Source organism: Cetorhinus maximus, chromosome 11 (genome assembly GCF_964194155.1).
Source record: "Cetorhinus maximus chromosome 11, sCetMax3.hap1.1, whole genome shotgun sequence".
NCBI classification, from domain to species: Eukaryota; Metazoa; Chordata; class Chondrichthyes; order Lamniformes; family Cetorhinidae; genus Cetorhinus; species Cetorhinus maximus.
In genome coordinates, this window is record NC_135889.1 from 88573713 (window position 1) to 88594936 (window position 21224).

Below are 21224 nucleotides of genomic sequence, written 5' to 3' on the forward strand. Positions count from 1 at the left end.
TCCTCATCTCAGTCCTAAATGATCTACCCCATATTCTCAGTCTGTGACCCCTGGTTCTGGACTCTCCCACCATTGGGAACATCCTTCCTGCATCTATCCTGTATAGTCCTGTTAGAATTTTATATGTTTCTATGAGATCTCCCCTCATTCTTCTGGACTCCAGCGAATATAATCGTAATTGACTTAATCTTTCCTTATATGTCAGTCCCGCCATCCCAGGAATCAGTCGGGTAAACCTTCGCTGCACTCCCTCTATAGCAAGTACATCCTTCCTCAGATAAGGAGACCAAAACTGCACACAATATTCCAGGTGTGGTCTCACCAAGGCCCTGTACAATTTCAGCAAGACATCCCTGTTCCTGTACTCAAATTCTCTGGCTATGAAGGCCAACATACCATTTGCTTTCTTTACCGCCTGCTGCACCTGCATGCTTACCTTCAGCGACTAGTGTACAAGAACATCCAGGTCTCGTTGCACATTCCCCTCTCTCAATTTATAGCCTTTCAGATAATAATCTGCCTTCCTGTTTTTGCCACCAAAATGGATAACCTCACATTTATCCACATTATACTGCATCTGCCAAGCATTTGCCCACTCACTCAGCTTGTCCAAATCACACTGAAGCATCTCTGCATTCTCCTCACAGCTCACCCTCTTACCCAGCTTTGTGTCATCTGCAAAGTTGGGGATATTACATTTAATTCCCTCATCTAAATCATTGATATATATTATGAATAACTGGGGTCCCAGCACCGATCCCTGCGGTACCCCACTAGTCACTGCCTGCCATTCGGAAAAAGACCTGTTTATTCCTATTCTTTGTTTTCCGTCTGCCAACCAGTTTTCTATCCATCTCAATATATTACCCCCAATTCCATGCGCTTTAATTTTACACGCCAATCTCTTATGTGGGACTTTGTCGAAAGCCTTCTGAAAGTCCAAATAAACCACTTCCACTGGCTCTCCCTCATCAACTCTACTAGTTACATCCTTGAAAAATTCCAATAGATTTGTCAAGCATGATTTCCCTTTCATAAATCCATGCTGACTCTGTCTGATTCTGCCACTGTTTTCCAAGTGCTCGGGTATTAAATCTTTTATAATGGACTCTCGAATTTTCCCCACTACCGACGTCAGGCTGACTGGTCTATAATTCCCTGTTTTCTCTTGAGATGGAGGGGAACCTGTAAAGGACATGCCCACTAAATGTATCACTTCAATTCCTTCACACATCCACTGAGCTGCTGATTATGCAGGCTGAAGGCAACCTTGCCTTGGTAATAGTTCTCATCCAGATGAGGAGAAGGAGGGCTCGTCACCGGTTGGTACAGGCCCAGGAGGAGCAAGGGCCTGAGCAGCAAAAGGCAGCAGAACCTTTATTAGGTCAAGAGGCTGGTGAAAATGGACCACTGCAACGGCGAGTATTGGCCTGACCATGGGTATCAGTGGTGGTGCTGTCATCTAAAAATGAGTAAGAGGCAATGCCTCTCACCCTCGTACCTTCTGGGATGTGTTTGCTCACATCAGTCAGTACGAGCTGCGGCCACAAGGACTCTGGAGAAGTGGTGTGGAGCTTCTGGCCTGCAATGAGTGAATGTCTGCCCAGGTGCTGTTTAAATATGATATCGGGATCTTCGACTCCATGAGGTAACAGCGTAGTGAGCGACTTCCTGCCTGTCCCACCACGAAATTTGCCGAGATTCTCATGGATACATAATTAATGAGCTCAAAAGCAAAAGATCGTGTGTGTTCATCCCACCCGCCGCACAGTGGGAATCACGTCAATTTTCCCACCCGTTACTTGGCTCACAGCCTCCACAATGGAAAATACAATCCAGCATCTGTTATGGCATGACAGCTTCTCTGACATTTATAATGGTCATGAGCATCTCCAAGGGATTGTAATCATTCTTAATGGTTAAACATGCAGAAAGTTTACATTTTAAAGAAAAAAATACTCATACATACTTAATTAGACAATGTTTAGGCTACTTTATTTAACAAAACTTTCAATCAAAAGGATGCATTTGCCTCATACAATATCTCATCCTACAATTAACTTCACCCTGTAGTGTCCTCTAAATAAAGCAAAATGCAATAAACAGGAAGAAACGCCTGTGGGTGGAACTGTTTAAGTCACCATCCTGAAAACACGCGTAAGTAATGAAATACTGATGTATGTGGAATCTTGTGATCAGGCTCAGTTTTTCAAGATTTACTCAGGATCTTGCGATGTCCCTTATGGGCAGAATTTTGAGTTCGGCAGGCGGGCGCGGTCAGTGGGGCCGGGGGATGGCGAGGCAATGGGCCGCCGCCAGCGATCGGCCCCCAACCGCGATTTCACGCTGGCGGGTCAATTAAGGCCCACCCAGCACGAAGTGCGGCTCCACACTGGTTGGGAAGGGCCGAGCGGGGGCAGGGGCCTGTCGGCCGTCAGGTCCAATGGCGACCCGGCAGCCGGTTTAAAAATGGCCCAGGCAGCCCCTGGAAGCTGCAGCGAAGAAGACATCGTCAGTGTTGTCAACGGGGAATTATGGCTCCCAGTGCGGCTGCAGACGTCAGGTGGGATGGCAGGTCGGGTGGGCACTTGGCGCCACCCCCCGGTTTTCTGATGAGTGCCTCGCAGTCCTCCTGGAGGAGGTGGCTGCCAAGAAGGACACCCTTGTCCCCAGGGATGGAAGGAGGTGGCCACCTCACCTTACAAAAAGAGCTTGGGAGGAGGTGGCAGCGCTGGTCAGCAGCCAAGATGTTGTGTGCCGCAAAAAGCTTAATGACTTGCTGTGTTCAGGAAGGGTGAGTATCGTGTTGGCATGGATCGGTGTGTTGAAGTGTTAAGGGCTGGCTGTCTTCCTGTGGAGGTCAGGGGTGTTAGAGTCTGCGTGCCAACCGTTAATGACACCGGAGCTGGCCAAGGGGGTGAGCCCTGGCTGCTTGGATTGAGTGCCTTGCGGCTCGAGGGCCACGACTCAGATGTGTCCTGCAAGGTGCTCCTCTGGTGGAGTTGGCCAGGCTGCAATGATGCTGCAGGTAGAGAGCAGACTAATCAATGCTTCTTTCAGGAGAAGATGGCCCATAACAACTTTGAAAGGTCGTGGACCGGCAGAAGCCCCCAAAAACCTCCTAATCCTTACGAGGTACGAGCAGGATGTCCTGGAGATGGAGAGCTGGCACACACCTTGGTCAACCGGCTGCAGAGAGGCTGGGGTGTCAGATGAAGATAAGAGTGCAGTGCACAGAGGTGAGAGTTTCGGACGGTTCAAACATTCTTATGTAGTCTCATCATCGATGGGAGGCTCAAAACTGGATTCCCCATTGATTATTGAAAGATGATGGCACCTTGATGCAGATCTCCATGGTCTCACGAGGGTGCCGGGCACGCACAATGACAGTCTGATGACTTAAACTAATGACATGTCATTGTTCTCCCTTAGGTTTGCCATCATGCATCCAGTCCCCACTCAGGACCCCGAAGAGCCACCCCTGATGCCAGAGGACACCCAGTCTCCAGATGCGCCTGTGTCACACCCACTCTCTGAACCAGGCCCCAGAGCAGATACCAGCACCTTGGTGGGCGTGAGATCTTCGGTGAGGGCACAGCAGTGAGGGCACTTCACACTTGCTTGAGGTGCAGGCGGAGGCAGAGAGTGTCCAGGGTGCTGCCAGTTGGAGGGCTACTGGAGACCAGGACAATGCTCAGTCGAAGGCTGATAATGGGCCTCTGGAGTTGTCCATTCGGCAGCAGATGTTGGATGTCCAGTGGGATGCACGGGAGGATCTGGTGGATGAGGGTATGTGCGTCATTGAGTTAGCTGCATCGCCGTCTGTAAACCCTGGCAGCAGGATAGTGGCATCTTCTGCAGCCTCTGATGCCTTGGGCTGGCTGCTGGCCCTGTGCCCCTTGTGCCTGCGCCTCTCCTCACACAGGTCCGTCCCCTGCAAGCTGTACTGTGACACCTGGCCTCCTCTCCCTTCTGTCCCTCTCTTCCTCCTCAGAGGAGGTGCCTTTAGCAGAGAACACAATCCCCATTACCAGGGTAGGGGAAGGCTGTCTGATACTTGGAAGAGTCCACACAGTCTGAATCCTCCGGAGTCCTTGGAGACACCAAGGAGAACTGAAATGAATCCTGGAAATGCTAACAATGAAGCCCCGAACAGAGATGAAGCTGCCAAGTACCAATAAGTCACCAGCAGCAAACTATCGGCCAAACTCTTCACAAGTCACTCTGGCAATGCTGCTGACTCGTTTTATCCCGCCTGTGGCTGAGGTTTTGCAAATTGTCGGCTGGCCGCCTGCCCATTTTGCCTGTGCGATGAGCGTGAAATTGCACTGTAAAATCAGCATTAGTTGCCTTTTTAATGGCCTTAGCTGGTCTCTTAATTAATGGTAGGCATGGCTCTGACTCCCGCTTGCGCCCGCCGACCGAAATATCGCGCGAATGCTCAATGACGTCGGGACGCTTATCCGACATCATCATGTACTATTTTACACTTGAGCAGGTCGGGCGTGTGCCTGCCGCTCAGCGAAAAATTCTGCCCTTTTTTTTTGCTACATGCTGGTTTTACAGTGCAAAGTCAGCTGACTGGTCCTTAAATATTTACTTACTTCGTAGACTTTGTAACATTTTTAACACAGTCTATTGTCCATAGAGATTAGATGGTTTTAGCATTCTTCTTACTCTTGAAATATCAATACTCGTACACATCAAACTTCATCTTGCCTAAGGCAACAGGTAGTTTCCTGTCCCTTTCACATTCCCATTATATTTTGTAATAGGAGAATAAGGTTGGTTGTGTTCCATTACTGTCTCTACCATCATAGATTAAATAAATTAAAATGCCATCATCATAATCAGTAAGTAGAGTATTATTTGAACAGCAATAAGACTGTTATGTTTCCTAAACCACTTAAGATCCATTCCCATTACTTTAAAGTTCAAAGGAGATCTGATTTATTGGCTCTGCTTGTCAGGAATTTGTCAAGAAAATGACATATGCCGATAGCAATCACACTAGTATCACACTTCAATTAAGGTAATGAGCAAATGGATAATGATCTCATTGGAAACAAGATTAGAGAAGCTCTCAATGTCACTTTTGCTGTGAACAGATATGCATAATTTACAACAAACAAATTGTGATCCAAGAACTAAATTATATAAAATAAACTATTAAATGAAGTGTTTTCATTAATTAATAAGGAATCCTATGAACAAATACCTATGATAGATTTGAAAAACAGTTTGAGAAATTACAGTCATTTTTGACCAAAAATATGTATCTTAATCTAATCTAACAACCATATCATTAAATTGTGTTTATGCCTTTCATTGATGAATTATGTTGCCTCAACATGTTGCATCAGATGCCAATTCATACCGATTTACTGTCTTTGTGCAATAGTTTCTTTCCTCTAAGTAGTTAGGTGGTTACCATCAACCAGCACAACAATTTTGCTTTGAGATATTAGTAAGCAGTCAAAAGTCTTTTGTTCTACTGCCCTCTATTGTCATTCATAAAAATCAGTTCTCCTCTGTTTGCAGAAAAACAATGGAAATGGAAAGCAGATTCTCACCACCTTAATCTCTGCTGCAACAATGAGTCAATTTTTGGGTTTGAAGCCCAACCCGCTACAGCGCACCCAAAGCTCTTTACCAGAGCAAGCCAAATGGCATCTCTCCTCTGGACTCACCAGTCAGTTAGGAAGGGAGGGTAGGGTGACGTGTCCATCCTGTCAAAGGACGAGGCAGGCACCTTGGTGGCCATTGACAATGCATGCCCACCTGCTCCACAGGGAAGGAGTTCTTGTTCCAGGAGGCTACAGATGATATCAGTGACCTGCCATGAAAGCCCAAGCTTCCTGAGGCACTGGTGCTCAAACATGTTGAGAGAGCAATTACTAAATGAGTAACTAATCAACTAATAAAATCAGTAAATAAGGTTGGATAGACATGGCTAGACAGGTGGTGTGCCTTAACTGTAACATGTCAGAGTTTGTGGAGAGCGTTGCAATCCTGGACTGTCATATCTGTGATCAATGCTTGCAGCTCAAGCAACTTGGGCTGAGAGTTGCTGAGCTCACGTGTGGGTTACAGACATTACAGGGTGTCATGGGGGTGGTGGATACAGTCACCTGGAAATTTTGCTCCAGGCAGCAGTCATACCCCTTCAGCTATGTAGAACTTTGGGGTTGGTCAATGGTCAGGAACAGGGGGGCGTGACTGTCAGTCATGCAGTTATGGGAATCCAGGATGCAGTGATGGAGGAGCCTTAGTCTTTGACTTTGACCAATAGGTACAAGGTACTTGCTACCTGTGGGGATGAGAATAAGGACTGGAGGGTGGACGGGCAAAGTGACCATGGCACCATGGCGCAGGAGCCATTCAATTGGGGAAGGTGAAAAGGAATGTGGTTGGGGAAAGTATAGCCAGGGGGATAGATGCTGTTATCTGCAGCTATAAGCAGGAATTCCAAAGGTTGTGTTGCCTATCTAGGGCCAGGTTTAAAGATATCTCCTTATGGCTGGAGATGAACTTAGAGAGGGAGGAGGTAGAGCAAGTTGTCATGGGTTCATGTAAGAGCCAAAAGCATAGGTAGAACTAGGAATGATATTCTGCTGGAAGAATATGAAGATTTAGGGTCCAAATTAAAACACAGAGCCTCAAAGGTATTACTCTCTCGATTGTTACCCGAGCCACATGCCAATTAGTTTAGGGGAAAACAGATTAGAGAAGTAAACACATGGCTTAATGTGTGGTGTGGGAAGAAGGGATTTTAATTCATGGGCCACCGGAACCAATATTGGGGAAATAAGGGAAGTTTTACATTGGCATGGGCACCACTTAAACCAGGCTAGGATCAGTGTCCCAGTAAATCGTACAATTAGGGCTGTGGATAGAGGTTTTAACTAAAAGGGCTGGGGGAGAGCAGAAGGGGTCAGGTGAAAGGAGACTTAAAAATCTATGAGAAAAGTTGAGGCAATGGAAGAAAAGAGCAATTTTGATAATGACAAGTGGAGTGAGACTGGTTAGGACAACGAGTTAACAGTAATAGCATATCAGAGAATAAGGTTCATGCAAAGAAGCATTGTAAAAAAAATGAAAGACTATCTACATGTATGAAAGCATTCTTAGCAAGATAGATCAACTAACGCCGCAAATAGAGTGAAATGATTCAGGTCGAATTTCCATTACAGAGATATGTTTATAAGGTGACCAAGGAAAATAAATATTCGGGTACACAACATTCTGAAAGGACAGATGAAGTGGAAATAGAATAGGAGTAGCCCTGATAATAATGGATGACATAAAGGCAGTACTAAGAAAGGATCTTGGCTCGGAAGGTGGGGATTAGGAATAATAAAGGTCAGAAAGCATTGGTAGAAATAATTTCCAGTCCCCCCAAACAGTAGTTATGACATTGGACAATTCATTAAGCTAGAAATAATTGGAGCTGGTAAAACAATTAATGGGATAATCAATGTGGACTTTAATCTACCTATAGATTGGATCAATCAAGTGGGCAAAGGTAAACTGAAAGATGAGTTTGTTGAATACTTTTATGATAGTATTCTAGAATTGTATGGGGAGATGGTGTGGTAATGTCACTGGACTAGTAATCCAGAGGTCCAGACTAATGCTTTGAGGACATGGAATTTAAATTCATTTAATAAACCTGGAATATAAAGCTAGTCTCAGCAATGGTGACCATGATGATTATCACTAATTGCTATGAAAACCCATCTGGTTCATCATGTCCTTTTAGGGAAGGAGACCTGCCATCCATACTCAGACTGGCCTGCATGTGACTCCAGGCCCATGCCAATGTAGTTGACTTTTAACCGATCTCTAAAATGGCCTAGCAAGACATTCAGTTAAAGGACAATTAGAGATGAGCAACCAACACTCATATCCTATGAATTTTTTTTTTAAGTGGAACCACCTAGGGACAAAGTTATCTTAATGAGACCAGGGTTAATTAGTAATCTCATCGTAAAGGATCCTCTGGGAAAATATGATCATACTAAAATTGAATTCCACAATGAGTTTGAGAGTGACATACTCCAGTCCAAAAGAACATCTTAAACTTAAACAAAGCCAATTATAAAGGTGTGAGAGGAGAGCTGTGTAAGAATGATTGGGTAAATAGACTATTTCTGCAGCTCCCTCTTTTAGAACCCTAGGATGTAGGCCATCAGATCCTGGCTCTTAGTCCCTGGGTAAATAGACTAAAACATAGAGTAAATAAATATGTAAAGGAATTATTCACAATGTTCAACATAATTATATTCTATTAAAAAATAGAAATGCGGAAAGAAACATCCACCCATGACTTACTTAAGTAAGTTAAGGGTGGCATTAGATTAAAAGAAGAGAGTAATACTGTTGCAAAGAATACTCATAAGCTTGAGGATTAGAAGAATTTTAGAAACCAGTAATGGGCAACCAAGAAGTTAATAAAAAGGGAAAAAAATAGAATATGAAAGTAAACCATCCAGGAATATAAAAATGGATTGTAAGAGGTTTTGTAAGTATAGAGTAACTAAAGTAAATATTGGTTCCTTTGAGGCAGAGACAGCAGAAATTATCATGGGGACTGAGGAAATAACAGAAACATTGAACAAGTATTTTGTGTCTGTCTTCACAGTAGAACTACGCACTAGAAATAAAGGGTAACCAAGTAATTAGTAAAAGTGAGGAACTTAAAATAATTAATTTCAACAGACAATAAGCATTAGAGAAACTTAAGGGACTAAAAGCCAGGATCTGAAGGCCTACATCCGAGGGTTTTAAAAGAGGTCGCTGCAGAAATAGGGATTGCACTAGTTATGATTTTCCAAAATTCCCTGAATTCTAGAGTGGTCTGTGCAGATTAGGAGCTAGCAAATGTAATGCTGCTATTCATGAATGGGGGAGGGAGAGAAGGCAGGAAACTACAGGCCAGTTAACTTAATATCAAAATGCTTGAATTCATTAGTAAGGAAATTGTAATAAGGCATTTGATAAGATGCCAGACAAAGGGTTAATATAAGGGTTCATAGAGTTGAGGTAATATATTAGTATAGATGAGGATTGGTTGATGGACAGGGAGCAGGGAATTTTCAAATTGGCAGGGTGCAATTAGTGGAATGCAGAATGGATCAGTGTGGGGACCCAAGCTGTTTGCCATCTATATTAATGAGTTAGACATAGGCACCAAGATCTATATTTTCTTTTGCACGTTGGGTGCAGACAGCACTGGAAGCTGGGGGAATTCCTGGCTCTGCGAGCCAGGCTTCTAAAGCTGTCTGGCTGAACATCAAACTTTTAGTAGTTAGGGTTTGGAGGCAGGCCTGGCGTGGGTTGGCAAACTTGGGCACAAAGAAACTATGGGTCCTCAGAAACATCCATTTGAGAAGTTGGTCATTCATGGTGAAATCCCTGTGCATGTCATTGCCTTGTCATGTGAGTGGAAACTGTAAATGTTGTCCAACCATTAGCTGGCCCTGCAAAGGATGGCCCATCATGGGCTTTCCCTTGGGAAAAAACTATCACTATTGTTGCCTATTCACAGTGTATCGTACTGAAGCACTGAAAGCAGGTAGTGGATTCACAAGACACAGCCATGGAGATGGCATTGTCTTGCCACCACTACCTGGCATAGGTATTCTGTAATCATCTACAGTTAGCTGCCAGGACTCAGTGGATGAATGATGAACAGTGCCATGGTCATTATCCCATTCACTTGCCCACATGCCACCCTTCTTTCAGGATGTGTCCACACTATTGAAACTTGACCAGGTCCCATATCTGTGAAAACACTCTTTGAGAGAAGAAGTTCTTTGAACAGCAGCCTCTCAATGGCTATGGCTGGAGCTCTAATTAATCAAAGTCTTCTCAATTTCACTGAAGAAGCTCTTTCTCCTTAAGCATTCACTTCAGTGACCCTGACCAATTGCTGACACATCGGGAAACATGTTCCATTGCTGGGAAATCCAGGATTCAGGGATAAAGTACATCAAAATTTGCTTCTTAACAACCTCAACAATGACTTAATTACTTACCTGACAGATCTAAGAGGGTATCTCACTCTCCTTCAATTCCCCCCTGTGGAGAACTGAAGGGGGGTGGGATCATGACCCAACAGCAGTTTTCGGCACTTTCCCACCCTGTTTGGCCCTGAATATATCTCGAACACCTCGGGAAAATTCTGCCCAGACACTCAACTACATCGAACTGCATTTGATTTTAAAATTCTCATCCTTGTTTTCATATCCCTTCATGGCCTCTCTGCTCCTAACTCCGTAAACTCTGGTGGCCCTATAGCCTTCTGAGTTATCTGCACTCCTCTAATTCTAGCCCCCTGTACAGCTTGAGCGGGACAAAATCCACACTTTCTGGGAGATCACAAAGCGGCAGCTGGAGGAGAGGAAGTCAGAATTAAGAAACAAAGATCGAGAAATTTTAGTCATTCCATCACTCGCAGCTGTGGGTTCAGCTGCCAAAGCCTTACACTGTGGAAATGCCTTGCTGAACCTCGCCACCTCTTTACCTCTCTTTCCTCCTTTCAACCCTCCTAAAAACCAACCGCTAGTTGCAAGACTCAGATTGCGATGCTGGCATTGGGCAGTGCTGCTGCTTCACATACTTTGCTCCTGTGACGGGCAAAAGTCAAAGATCATCCAAAATGTGCCATTCCTATTGAAAGCAGCAGAGGGAAGGTTACAAATTCAGGTTGAAGGCAGTATAAAAGGTGGCTTAACCCTTATTTTTTGAGCAAGAACGGGTGCTCCAGAAATAGCGGTCGAAGTAGGGAGTAAACTTATCATCTCATTAGCACTCCTGACCTGCCCTTCAGCATTTTATTTGGGTCTTCACACAGAATACCCAAGTGCTGGCCTATTTCAGGCGAGGGCCAAATTATAATATTCAAAGCAGGATCCAATATGCACGAGGATTGGTCATTGGCCTGTGACGTTGGGCGGGATTTTCCGGTCCCACAGCTCGGCCGCTAACTCTGTTTCTGTCCACAGATGCTAGCTGACCTGCTGAGTTTTTCTAGCATCTTTTGTTCTTCTTTCATATTTCCGGCCTCTGAAGTATTTTACTTTAGTGTTGTTTGCACACTCTGTCCATTGTATTAGCATGAATAGCCCAACCAATGGTACTTAAATGGATTGTCGCTGGTTTGAAAACTAGATAAGCTTCTGGCATTCCACAGATTTAAATCTTCTGGCCTCCTGCCACATACTTGTGCTCCCTTATCGGTGACTGCCTCCTCATTTTTACACTGGACTTCCAGCTCACCACTGCAGTGGATCTGGCAGATGTTTTGCCCTCTTTAATCAGAGTTGTGTTTGAGCACTGATTCAGCACTTACAACTGGAAGGTATTATGTGGGCAAAGCCTGGTTATCAGAGTGGCTCCATCCCACCAACAAGAACATTGAGCAATCAACACAATCACATAGCGTGTCCTCAGTGAAAATTAGCTTCATACATTCATTTGAATGACTTCTTGCTTTAGTAAGCCTTTAAGGATCTGGCAATGTTTTCTTATGCCGTATTTGTTCTACAACCTATCCTTGCAGTATTATTTCACAAAAGTGCATAGTCGAAAATCATATTGCCCACTAAGGGTGTAACCATATATTCTAATACTCTACAGATCTTTGCCTAGATATTAACACAGGATAAATAAGTTGAAAGAGAAAATTTGCCTCAAGGAAAATTGTTTATCTTAATTATATTTTACCCGAAACAGATTAAACTGTTTTATGTCAGACAGATAAAACAGCCTCAAGTCAAACTCCAACCTTATATGTTAAAGTTAGCACTATCTTGACCAGAGTAGATTGTCCTTCAGAGTTTTATCTTAGTTGAGTGTTTTATGAGCAACATATCTCTCGAACATGCAAATTATTTTCAAATTTCAACTCTGCATTAGGTTTTAAGAAGGATACAGATTTAGATATTGGCACCAGGATACCTGTAAATATAACCCCAAAAAACTTCTTGCATGAAGAACTAGTATGCTAGATTTTGCTGTTTTTTTCTTAAAAAAAGGAGAAATACTTGCTTTGTATCATAGTTTATGACCTAGTCATTAAATTATGGAAATACAGGGGCTTTAAATATATTGGGCAGAATTTTGCCCTTGGCGGGGGTGCTCGGCAGGGGTGGGCGGGGCAGTCGGGAGGCTGACCGCCAATTAAGACCCACCCAGCATGGAACGCAAGCGGCAGTGCTCAGCACTGCCTATGCGGGCAGGGGGAGGAGGGTGAGCAGGCATAGCACAAACTTCGGGCATGCATGGAGCTACCTCAGGGAGATGAAGCGCTGTTTAAAAAAACTAATGAGGAAAATAAAAATGTCATAAAACATGTCCCCTCATGTGACTCTGTCACATGAACAGGGACATGCTTTTAATTCAAGTGTAAAATTTTTATTTTTATTTGTTTTAGGAAACCTCGTTCTGCCCGTGGATGAGGTTTCCTAAAAAGTGCAAAGGCCGCTTGGCGTGTACACCTGCCCACCAACCATAAGGTTGGACAGGCAGCGTAAATTTCAGTTTAATCGCCTTGTTAATGGCCTTATTGGTCTTTTAATTGTCTGCAGGCGCCGAACAAAATATCGTGGGACTATGCGATGACATCGGGACGCTCGCCCGACATCATCGCGTGACATTTTACATTCGGCTGGGTCAGGCGTGCACCCACCCGTCGAGCTCTATATTCTGCCCATGATCTTATTAGTGGGAGTGATAATGACAGCTAATCACTAAACCTCTACATTCCTGCATTGGAAGTTAGGATAAATGTTGTGGAGTTTGTTAATCCTGATGTGAAGTATGCAGAATTTGTGAGGAGTGTCCTGCAGTCAGTTCTTGTTGAAAATAACCAGAGTGACATCACAAGACAACGCGAAAGAGCGACGGAGAGATCAGGACCAGCACGAGTGTGGGGAAGCTTCAAAAAGTGATGTCAGTGCAAAGGTGAGAGCTGATGGGTGAGTAGCGGGTAAGTGTTTTTCTCCAGTTTTTTTCTCCAGCTTTTCTCCAGTTTAAAATAGATTAAGCAAAGGAAAGGTAAAAGTTTTTATTTAACGTACATAAATAATTAACTTTTTTTTACTGTATTTAAGTTAAAGTGAGGGTTTTTTATTCAACTAGAGGTATGGCAGGGCAGCTCAGTCCCCTGTTATGTACCGCCTGCAACATGTGGGAAATCTTGGACGCTCTTTGCGCTCTGACCAACCACGTGTGCAGGAAGTGCCACCAGCTGCAGCTACTTGAGCTCCGAGTTTTGGAGCTTGAGCGGCAGCTGGAGGCACTGAGGTGCGTCTGCGAGGCTGAGAGTTTCGTGAATAGCACATTTTTAGACGTGGTCACCCCACAGCTTACGGAAGTGCAAACAGAGAGGGAATGGGCGACCATAAGTCAGCAGAAAGGTGTCAGGCAGGTAGTCAGGAAATCCCCAGGGCGCATCTCACTCGAGAACCATTTTTCTGTGTTGCAAAATGGTGAGAGTGACGGTTCCTCTGGGGACTGCAGCCACGCTCATGGCACTGTGAGTGGCTCAGCAGCACAGGGAGGGAGGAAAAAGAGGAGGAGAGCAATAGTGGTAGGAGACTCGATAGTAAGGGGAACAGACAGGCGTTTCTGTGGCGGTAGATGTGACTCCAGGATGGTATGTTGCCCAAGGATGTCACTGAATGGCTGCAGGGCATTCTAAAGGGGCAGGGGGCAGGGAAAACAGATAGAGATCGTGGTACATATTGGTACCAACAAAATAGGTAGAAAGAGGGATGAGGTCCTGCAGGCAAAATTTAGGGAGATAGGAAGCAGAATAAAAAACAGGACCTCAAAGGTAGTAATCTCTGGATCACTTCTGGTGCCACGTGCTAGTGAGTATAGAAAGAGGAGGTTAGTCCAGATGAATGTGTGGCTGGAGAGATGGTGCAGAAGGGCGGGCTTTAAATCTCTGGGACATTGGGACTGTTTCTGGGAACGGTGGGACCTGTACAAGGCAGACTGGTTGCATCTGAACTGGAATGGGACCAAGATACTTGCGGGGAGGTTTGCTAGTGCTGTTGGGGAGGGTTCAGCAGTGGGGAGATGCACAGCCAAGATTAGAAGAGAGAGCAAGTGAGTCTGGAAGGCATAGAAATTATCAGCCAGTTAAGGCACAAGGTAGTTTGGCATGGTTGGATGGTACTTATCTTAATGCAAGGAGTCTGACGAATAAAGCAGATGAGTTGAGGACACAAATCAATACATGGAAGTATGATGTCATTGCTGTCACAGAGACATGGCTGAAAGAGGGGCAGGATTGGCAGCTCAATATTCCAGGATGCAGGGTCTTCAGGCGAGACAGGGAAGGAGGTAAAACAGGAGGGGATATCGCAATATTGATCAAGGAATCAATTACAGCAGGAAGGAGGGGTGACATCTTAGAAGGCTCCTCAAATGAAGCCATATGGGTAGAACTGAAAAACAAAAAAGGAGCAATCACATTGCTGGGAGTGTACTATAGGCCCCCAAACAGTCAGAGAGAAATAGAAGAGCAGATCTGTTGGCAAATTTCAGAGAAGCATAAAAATAATAGGGTAGTGATAGTAGGGGATTTCAACTTGCCCAACTTTAACTCGCTTAGACATAGTGCGATAGATTTAGAGGGAGCGGAATTCTTAAAATGCATCCAGGAGAGCTTTTTAAGCCAGTACATAGAAGGTCCTACAAGAGAGGGAGTGGTCCTATACTTAATTTTAGGGAATGAAGCTGGGCAAGTGGTAGAGGTATCAGTGGGGGAACATTTTGCAGATAGTGATTATAACTCTGTTAGATTAAAGGTTGTTATGGGAAAGGACAAGGATAGGCCAGAAGTCAGAGTTCTAAATTGGGTGAAGGCCGATTTTAATTAGATCAGATATGATTTGACCAGAGTGGACTGGGAGTAGCTACTTTTAGCTAAATCTGCTTAAGAGCAGTGGGACTCATTCAAGAAGGAAATAGGGAGAGTACAGGGCCAACAGATTCCAGTGAAGACAAAGGGTGGGACCAACAAATCCAAGGAACCCTGGATGTTTACGGATATACAGGATTGGCTAAAGAGAAAAAGGGAGGCTTATAGCAGATACCGAGAGCTCAAAACAGCAGAAGCCCTAGAGGAGTATAGAATGTGTAGTGGGGAACTTAAAAAGGAAATTAGGAGAGCAAAAATGGGGCATGAAGAAACATTGGCAGGTAAAATAAAGGAAAATCCAAAGTTATTTTACAAGTACGTTACGAGTAAGAGAATAACTAGGGAAAGAGTAGGCCCATTAAGGACCATAGTGGTAATTTGTGTGTGGAGCCGGAAGAAGTAGGTAGGGTTCTAAATGAATACTTGGTATTGGTGTTCACAAGTGAGAGGGACGACGTGGGTATGGATATCAGGCAAAAAGACTGTGATATACTTGAAGAAATTAGCATAGAAAGGGAGGAGTTTCTAAGTTGTCTGGCAGGCTTAAAAGTAGATAAATGTCCAGGCCCAGATGAAATGTATCACAGGCTGTTGAGTGAGGCAATGGAGGAGATAGCAGGGGCGCTGGACATAATTTTAAATACCTCTCTGGTCACAGGAGAGGCGCCAGAGGACTGGAGGACAGCCAATGTGGTACCGTTATTCAAGAAAAGAAGAAGGGAAAAAACAGGAAACTACAGGCCAGTCAGTCTAATCTCAGTGGTGAGGAAACTATTGGAAGCAATTCTGAGGGACAGAATTAATCGACACTTGGAGAGGCAGGGATTAATCAAGGACAGTCAGCATGGTTTTGTTAAGGGGCGGTCATGTCTGACCAATTTGATTGAATTTTTCAAAGGGGTGACCAGGTGTGTAGATGAGGGCAATGCATTTGGTATAGTCTACTTGGACTTCAGCAAGGCTTTTGATAAGGTCCCGCATGGGAGGCGGATAACAAAAGTAAGAGCCCATGGGATCCAAGCCAATTTGGCAAACTGGATCCAGAATTAGCTGAGTGGCAGGAAGCAGAGTGTGATGGTCGAGGGGTGTTTTTGTGACTGGATGCCTGTGTCCAGTGGGGTTTCACAGGGATCAGTGTTAGGTCTCTTGCTGTTTGTGGTATATGTAAACGATTTAGACTTGAATGTAGGAGGGTTGATTAGTTAGTTCACGGATGACATGGAAATTGGTGGGGTGTTAAATAGTTAGGAGGATAGTCTTAGGCTACAGGAAGATATAGACAGACTGGTCAGATGGGCTAATCAGTGGCAAATGGAATTTAATCCGGATAAGTGTGAGGTGATGCACTTGGGCAGGACAAACAAGGCATGGGAATACATGGTGAATGATAGGACTCTGGGAAGTACTGATGATCAGAGGGACCTTGGTGCGCATGTCCACCGGTCCCTTAAGGTAATGGGACAGGTATATAAGGTGGTTAAGAAGGCATATGGGATACTTGCCTTTATTGGTCGAGGCATAGAATATAAGCGCATGTAGGTTATGCTGGGACTGTATAAAATGCTGGTTTGGCCACAGCTAGAGTATTGTGTGCAGTTCTGGAATCTGCATTATAGGAAGGATGTGATTGCACTCGAGAGAGTGCAGAGGAGATTGACCAGGATGTTGCCTGGGCTGGAGAGTTTTAGTTATGAGGAGAGATTGGATAAACTGGGGTTATTTTCCTTGGAGCAGAGGAGATTGAGGAGGGACATGATTGAGGTGTATAAAATTAGGAGGGGCATAGATAAGGAAGACAGGAAGGAACTTTTTCCCTTGGTGGAGGGATCAATAACCAGGAGGCATGGATTTAAGGTAAGGAGCAGGAGGTTTAGAGAGGACGTGAGGAAGAAATCTTTCACCCAGAGGGTGGTGGGAACCTGGAACTCACTGTCTGAAAGGGTGGTAGAGAAACTCTCATAACATTTAAGAAGTATTTGGGTGTGCACTTGCGATGCCATGGCATACAAGGCTATGGGCCTAGTGCTGGAAAATGGGATTAGAATAGTTAGGTACTTGTTTGACCGGCGCAGACTCAATGGGCCGAAGGGCCTTTTTTTGTGCTGTAGACCTCTATGACTCCATGACGCTAACTGAAATCAAAATGAGAGAAAAGTCTGGCATTTTTTGACCTGGCAACCTCTGTAAGGGAGCATCACAAACTGTTTCCTGGTGGAGTAATACAAGGCCAGCAAACATAGGAACCAACCAACATGACAATTTATCACCAAAAATTCAGCGGGACTGACCGAGATTTAGAAATCATTTTTAAAGAGAAACAGCAAAGTAAGGCATAAATCTTAATACAATGTAGCATTACAGGTCACACATGAACATGAAGGAAAAACACTGCATTGGCACAGAGTATTATTAGTTAAAATGGAATAAATGAGGTTGAAATAAAAATAACCGTGTTGGGCTACACAATGAGGAAGAGGTAATGGAAAGAGTTTCAATGGACCAAAACATTCTGTCTCAAAACAAGCTATTATTATGTTTCAAAGCAAAGGGGTGGGACTGCATTTAACAGGTAGCGAAAGGTAGAATATGAAAAAAAACTCAAGTGTGAATGCTACAGTAGATTTAATCGGTAGGGAGACTGTGAAAAAAAGGACTGTAGAGATTGGAATAATGCACAGAAATAATAGTATTTGTCGTGTTGATTTAATGATTAATGATTTGCATAATGATACATAAACATGCCCATACAGATTGCAGGGTTAGCCTCGATTTTCTGGCTGCTGGACCCCAATATCACCGCTGCCCTATAAAATACCAGCCATCGTTACAAGGTGAACAAGGTTGAGAAATAAATATTCCAGACTGGACAAAATTTCAAAAGATAGACAGAATGGAAAAATGGGAGGAGCAGCCCTGATGATAAAGGATCTCATAAGGACAATAGTGAGAAAGGTCTTGGCTCAGAAAATCAGGAGGTAGGATCAATAAGGTGGAGGTTAAGAATAATGTGGGCCAGAAAGCATTGACTGGACTATCGGTTAGGCCCTCCAACAGTCGTGATACAACTGCACAAAGCATTAAGCCAAAAAAAAAATGGAGTTTGTAACAAGGGCAATGAAATCATTGTGGGGGTCTTCAATTTTCATAGAGACTAGACCAATCGTATTGGCAAAGGTGGTCTGGAAGTTGAGTTTGTACAATTGTTATGACATGGCAGATGATATGTGCCAGGTGGGCCAAATCCACAAGGGAAACTTGACCACGCTATTATAATGGTTTTGCAGTTTGTATTTATTATGAGAAGATGTGTGCATTGAATTCAGAAGTAACGAGTCCACCAAGACCTTTAGAGATTTAAAAAATTAAGTTAAAATATTTATTAACAAAAGAAAAGATTTCAAGCCAATACATGAGACGATATTTACTTAATACTATAATAACCCCTAAAATTTCTACTTAATCTGACTCCCAGTTACACACCTCCTTTAAAGTAACAGTACAAAATAGATCTTAGATTTAAAATAAAGCAAGTTAACACAGTACCCACTTGACAGTGGAATTCCAAATGGCTTTCTCCAACTTTAGTTACTGGACACAACAGACTTATACACAAATGGCTGAAGGGTGCTTCAACGTTGTTTCATGCACTCCTTTTAGATCTTATATGGCCCCCAACATAGCCTTTCATTCTCCTTTACATATGTTTCTCTCTCTTTAATATGTAAATTCCATTGTTCCATATATATTTGGAACTGTACCTTTCCCATAATATAAAAACTTTCATGTTGCCAATGTTGTCAGTAACCATTGGGAAAAATAAACTCAGTTCTTAGCCTTGCTTAGCTGACTAGTTATAAACAGGCTAACAACCATTTGAAATCCAAACAATCCCTTAATTTATCCAAAAATGCAAATTTCCTTCACACCTTATGTGCTAAGACAACATTCTTGTTTACTCATTAGCATTTCAAGTACATTCCCACACCTAACTTCTTTTGATAATTTTAAGCTTGCAGTCTACCTAACTCCAAATGTAATTAAGTCATACAGCAGAACCATCTGCACTCACACCCATACATGTACTTTACAACATACCAGAAAAATATTACAAAAATTATAATATTTTTGTAACAGAATGCATTTGTGACAGTTTCCTGGAACAATACATTTTGGAACCAATGAGGGATAAAATATTTTAGATCTAGTATGGTTCAATGAGGCAAGGTTAATTAGTAAATATAAGATCCACTGGGAACTAATGATTATCATGCAAACAAATTCAATATTAAGTTTGAAAGAGACATATTCCAATCATTAACAAGGATCTTAAACAAAACAAATTACTTAGGTATGAGTGAAGGTCTGACTAAGGCTGATTGGATAAATAGACAAAAACATATGATGGTAAATAAATAGTGGGAAACATTTAAAGACATAATTCAAAATGTTCAACAAAAATACATTGCATGTAAAAATAAAAACTCAGCAAGAACCATTCATTATGGCTTACTAAGGAAGCTAATGGTAGTTTTAAATTAAAAGAAAAGGCTTTTAATGGTTCAAAGAATATTAGTAAATCAATGGATTGGGAGTGTTTTAGAAACTAGCAAAGGGCCTTCAAAATGTTGATAAAAAGGGGGAAAAGTAGAAAATGTGAGTAAACTAGCCAGCAATATAAAAACAAATCGTAAGAGCTTTTACAAGAAATAGCAGAGACGTTGGACAAATACTTTGGGCTGGATTTTCATGTCTCTGAGAGAGAGCCCATCAAAATTGATGCCAACCCAAACTTTGGCCTTTATTTGGAGTGGTCCTCATGCCTCTACCCACTCCTTACTGACCTTTCTCAAAATTAAGTTGCCTCCAAAGCCATCTTTAAGCCACTGAAACTCTGCTAACTTACCTTTCAAGAAACTTGTTGGTCTCCTATTCCACCGTAGTGGCCATTCCTGCTCCCTGGACAGGGTCACAGAACGCTTTCAAAGCCCACCTGCCTGGTGAAAATCTGACAAGGTCTAACCTTGGGCCTTTCAATAGGGATGGCTCAACTTTATACCCTGCGCCTTTTCCTGCAACCCGCAAAATGGCCACCACCAGAAACAAACGCAGGACTTCCACCCACGGCACTCAATGGACATTTTTTTTTTGCTGTGCTGCCCACTTCAGAATTTCTCACCAAAGTGCATGTTTTTCTTAGTTTCTAATTTGTTGACTACAAAGCTAATAGTTTGCAGCGGGAGACTGCATTTAAACCACCAGGGGACCTAACCTGACTTACCTGAAGCTTTGCTGGCGAATTGAATAAATTGTGCATCCAACTGCATGCTACTTTATAGTCACAATATATCACATGGGGCTGCATCTTCTGGTCGGCAAGTGGGGGGGCGGGGGTGGGCGGGACCCGCTTGCCGACATGTAAAATGACGTGGGGTGACGTTGGGCAGGCGTCCCGACGTCACCCAACTGGGGGTGCCAATCGGGAACCCACCGGCCCCCGCACAACCCCCGCAACGGGGGGAAGATCTTGCCCATGATATTAAAATGCGTCACATTTTCAGGTCGGCGGACGCACAGCCGAGTCGGCTGCACACCTGCCGACCTGTCAACGGCCACTTAAGGCCATTAATAAAGTAATTGAAGTCATCAATGGACCTGCCCGTCCAACCTTAAGGTTGGCGGACAGGCCAGGAGCCCAGGCGGGCTTCTGAAAAAACATGAAACCTCATCCACGGATGGGATGAGGTTTCATGAGGGATTTTAAAATTTCAGAATATTTTAAAATAAAATTTATGGAGATGTCCCAACTCATGTGACAGTGCCACATGAGGGGACGTCAGTAAAAAATTTTCTATTCTTTAAACTGCCTTTCACATTTGAGCCAATCTCCCTGAAGCAGCATTTAGCCTCAGAGAGATGAGTGTGCTCTTTCGTGCACATGAGCAAAAGAGCGCAATCCCAGTTTACGGAATCCCCCCCCTGCCCGCACAGGGAGCGCATAGCGCTTCCTGGCGCACGTCACGCTGGGCGGGCCTTAATTAGGCCGCCCATGTAAAGTGGCAGTGCCCCCCCCCCCCCCCACCCCCCCCCAATTGGGGTGTCAATCGGGAACCCACCCACTCCTGCCCGCACCCGCACAACCCCTTCAACGGGGGCGAAGATCCTGCCCATGATATTAAAATGCATTAAACTTTGGATGGATAACTCGCATACATAATTCCTAAACTGCTCAGGATTGTCCTGCACTAATGTGACCATATTTACTGTTAATGAGTAAACATATTATATT